Source organism: Tenrec ecaudatus, chromosome 6 (genome assembly GCF_050624435.1).
Source record: "Tenrec ecaudatus isolate mTenEca1 chromosome 6, mTenEca1.hap1, whole genome shotgun sequence".
NCBI classification, from domain to species: domain Eukaryota; kingdom Metazoa; phylum Chordata; class Mammalia; order Afrosoricida; family Tenrecidae; genus Tenrec; species Tenrec ecaudatus.
Genome location: NC_134535.1, coordinates 62,147,947 through 62,152,690, shown reverse-complemented (window position 1 = coordinate 62,152,690; position 4,744 = coordinate 62,147,947). Strand labels below are relative to the sequence as shown.

Genomic DNA, 4,744 nt, shown 5'->3' with positions numbered 1-4,744 from the left:
CCCAGGAGGGCCACAAATATTGTTTTATAACGAAAGGAGCGCAAACCATTGGGTGGCTCTTTCTAAAATGCCTAGCAGTTCATGAGGGGACTGTGGCTCCGCAGTTGGGTTCTTCACTTCTATGCTGGACACCGAGACTGAGTCCCAGTGGATGCCCCCAGCGCAGCGAGCACCCATCTTTCCGTGGAGCCTTTTGCGCTGCTGTGATGGCGAACGTCTTAGTGGAGCCTCCAGACGAAGGCAAACGAAGAACGTCTGGAAGTCTACTTTCCAAAATGAGCCGATATAAACCGTATGGCTCACAGTGGCTCAACCATGTGCATAGGGGAGCCATGGGCTGGGGATCTACTCCAGACCAGGTAACAACGGCAGCTGCACTGGGAAGACTGAAAGATGAATAAGGTACTGTCTATTTGAGGGGGTTGAGGGGGGTTTTGGGGGAGGTTTTTTTAGTTATTTTTTAAACCCTAGTAAGGTTAACCATGTAGCAGATTTTACAGCCAAAACAAATCCATTTCATTCCAATGTGGCCTATTCAATGGATCTCACAGAAATCATTCAAACAAAATAAGTAAAGTGACTTGGAACAGCATGGATAATTTTTCATAAATTATTTAGGCAGATGATATTGTTCTAACAAAACAAAACAAAGGCTTTGGCCTGGATTTTCTCTCGTGGCTGGCTTTTTGTTTTTGAATCCATCAGATAATTGCTCAATTACCCTCTTCAGTGGAGAGGCCAGTGTTGTATATGAAACTGCCGAGGGGAAGCTCGGGCAGGATGATTTGCAAAATGAGGTATTTCCTATTTTGTAGCAACCATGATGACATTTAAGAAATTCAGGGGAAATAAATGTTTAAACTGAGCTAGATATACTGTGTTAAGAATCTTCACGTGGTGCACTAGGTAAATTCCATATGAAATCATTTCCCTGAGAAACAAAACGTTCACCACGACGTCCTTGTCTGATTTTTTTTCACTTCAAAAGGTTAACCCAAAATTTGACCTTATGAACAGATAGCAAACATAATAAACCAGACACTTGCAAATGAATGTTGCTCTCTGGTACACAAAGCCCTTTGGGGTGACAGGCAATGGCACATCATTTCCGTGCCACCACTGGGGAACTATTTATAGTCAGCATGTTCATGAAAACCCTCGTGACCTAGCAAAGTTAATGTGCCCTTCAGAGGGTCTAATTTATACCAGGGGAATGACTCAGGATCCAACCCAAGTTGTATACCATGTTATAATCTCACACACACACACACTCAACTCATGCACCGATCCCATTCAGTATGAAAGTCACAAAGATTTCCATAGTGAGCATTTATTTTGGCAATTATGCTTACACAGCCAATGACTAATGACCAAATAAAAACCTTAAAAACCTAAAGTTCCACTAGAAACCATGTTAGAAAAATGAGAGACTAAAACTGATAGACTAAATTTGAGGCATGCTAGTCCCCCTCCAAACAAATCATAATATGCCTCTCCTTTAAAACTTAATGAAATTCAAAGATTATGTAAGAAAGTGAAACCAGTAAATCAGGAAATGTAGTCTGAATTAGACGTAAATGCCAGTCATTATATGCACTTAATTGTCATAATTATGACTGTATAATAGTTTCCAAGATGTCCACTTGGACTTTCCACTTCTCTTACACGGGATTAGCCCTGTCACAGTGGGCTCTTCCCTGTCGACGTCCCAGTAAAGTAGAAGCTCCTTCACGTGGGCAAGTGGCTGCTCCATCTCCAGCAACTAGCAATGCCTAAAACACTGCTGGTGATAAATATTTGCTAAGTGAGTAGATTAGCACATTCTCTCAAATACTTGCTAAATGAGTAGAATAACACATTCTCTCAAGCAAACCAGGCAAAAATTCTGTAAGATGGGTGTTGTTTTAATCCCCATTTTATAGATTCAAATACTGAATCTAGAGAGATGAAGGGACATGTCTAGCCAGTATCATAAAGCATCAGGCGTCACGCCCCCAGTAGGTGCAAAGGAAGGGCAAATTCAGCAGATTTCTTTTCTAGTTCTGAAAGGACGCATCTATTAAACATTTAGAAAGTAAGAAGAAAAGCAATTATCTGCTGGCTTGGGGCTGCGAACACGGAACATTTGGACGATGATGATGATGTCCTGAGCATGAATGGGCGCCAGGAGCTTGGCTAAGTGCTTATGCTCAGTCTCTCCTCGTACTCCCTGTTAGAATATGGTGGCTGCACATTGCCTGTGCTTACAGCTAAAGACGCTGAGGCTCAAGAAAGCTCAATAATGTGCCCAAGGTCACATACCAAGAATTTGGTACAGGCAGGTTCTGCCAGGAAAACTTTGCTGAAGGTAATCCAAAAACAGTGGCAGCAGTACATCCCCAACTGCCCGGGATTGAGGCCTGTTTCAGAAGAGGACCTGGAACAAGCAAATCACTGCAGAAGTCACCTCAATCTTGGTCCAGAGTGCAGAGTACGAGAAAGACGCTAGCCTGTGTTGTACTGACTGTGCAGCAGCATTCAGCTGGATGGACGGCAATAGATAGAAGTGAACAGCACTTCTAAGATTGGGAATTGCAGAACAGTTCTTTGTATTCATGCAGAAACTGTACACAGACCAAGAGGCAGTTGTTCAAACAGAACAAGGAGATACTGGGTGCTAGAAACTCAGCCATGGGGTATGTCAGCGTTGTATCCTTTCACCTGACTTAGCCAATCGACACGCTGAGCAAGTAATCCAAAAAGCTGTGCGACAGGAAAAAGAATGAGGCATCAGGCCTGCAGAGAAACTCATCAGCAACCTACACTACGTGTATGATGACTACCTTGCTTATTGAAAGTGAAAAGTGGCAGTTGCTGTGGTTTCCATCCGTGCGCCTGTGTGTCTCGCCGGGACCACCGAAGCTCGTGGCCTCAGCATCCCACGTTCAAGCCCGGCTGGCTGCGGCTACTGTTCGCCACGTAGCAGCGCAGCATCGTCTCTCCAGATTAGCGCCGGTACCCCGCTTTGTCCCTGTTCCTCTGAGCCCGTATCTACCCCGGGGGCCTAAGTCGACGCCGGCGCGGCTGAGGAGAAGGCCACCGGAGCGATGTTTAAAAACACTTTCCAGAGCGGCTTCCTCTCCATCCTCTACAGCATCGGCAGCAAGCCTCTGCAGATCTGGGACAAAAAGGTGCGGAGTGGTCACATCAAACGAATCACTGACAATGACACCCAGTCCCTGGTGCTGGAGATCGAGGGGACAAACGTCAGCACTACCTACATCACGTGCCCCACCGACCCCAAGAAGACCCTGGGGATCAAGCTTCCCTTCCTTGTCATGATTATCAAAAACCTCAAGAAATACTTCACCTCTGAGGTTCAGGTGCTCGATGACAAGAATGTTCGGCGGCGGTTCAGGGCCAGCAACTACCAGAGCACCACACGTGTGAAGCCCTTCATCTGCACCATGCCCATGCGGCTGGATGACGGCTGGAACCAGATCCAGTTCAACCCGTCCGACTTCACCCGGCGGGCCTACGGCACAAATTACATCGAGACCCTCTGAGTGCAGATCCATGCGAACTGTCGCATCCGACGGGTCTACTTCTCAGACAGACTCTATTCAGAAGACGAACTGCTGGCAGAGTTCAAACTGTATCTCCCAGTGCAGAACAAGGCCAAGCAATAACTGGAAGGCAACTCGAGGGATAGACTCCAGACCGTGACTTGAGGAAACTCGCTGGAGGACTGTGCGAAAAGCAGAAATATTTATATTAGTCCCCTATGCTGTGGTTCTTTTGTGCCCTACTTGGCGTCCCTCACGTTGGACCCCCGTGACCGGGCCAGGACTCCACAGTTGCCCTGTAAGCACAGTGGGGATAAGCTGTCCTGGAGTGACAAGTGAGCGCCCGCGGGCGTTTCTCCTCTCAGCCTCAGGGAGTGGGAAAATGTGTCTACCACGAATGTCCCGAATTCAAGCTGTCCCCTCAGGCAGCTTCAGACCAATAGTTCTTGCTACAGTATGTTCTTTGTTTTATACATTGTCCAAAGATATGTATTATAATCTGTATAATACACGTAATTTGGAGGTCAATAAAATGTTATCTTCTCCGTTTGTTAAAAAAAAAAAGTGAAAAGGATTTTAAATCCTCCTTGATGACGAACAGACTATAGCCTTCCACACACATATTGTTTAATCCTCACAACTAGACCAACAAGCAAGAGCATGATCAACTGAAAACATTGAAATGGTGAAGTATTTCACTTTATTAGGATCCACAATCAATGCCCGTGGCAAAAGCTGCCAAGAATCAAACAACTTATTACACTGGACCTATCTGCCATAAAATCCCTTTACAGAGAAAAAGAGCAAAAAATGAGGACTAAGATGTGCCTGACTAGAGCCATGGTATTTTCTTTCTTTTTTTAAAAAAAATAATTTTATTGGGGGCTCGTACAACTCTTATCACAACTCATATATCCATCCATTGTGTCAAGCGCATTTGTACATTTGTTGCCATCGTTATTCTCAAAACATTTGCTTTCTGCTTGAGCCCTCCTCATTTTCACCCCCCTCCCCACCCCACTCCCTCATGAACATTTGATAATTTATAATTTTTTTTATGTCTTTCACTGTCCCTTCACCCGATTTTCTGTTGTCCATCCCCCAGGGAGGGGGTTATATGTAGATCCTTGTAATCGGTTCCCTTTTCTACCTTACCTTCCCTCCACCCTCCTGATATTGTCACTCTCACCACTCATCCT

At 45.3% G+C, this 4,744-nt stretch overlaps 1 pseudogene; it reads left to right on the top strand.

The window, feature by feature from the left end:
* The first annotated feature begins 3,016 nt into the window (after positions 1-3,016).
* LOC142450839 (cilia- and flagella-associated protein 20 pseudogene) lies at positions 3,017-3,921 on the top strand (annotated as a pseudogene).
* The last annotated feature ends 823 nt before the right edge of the window (positions 3,922-4,744 follow it).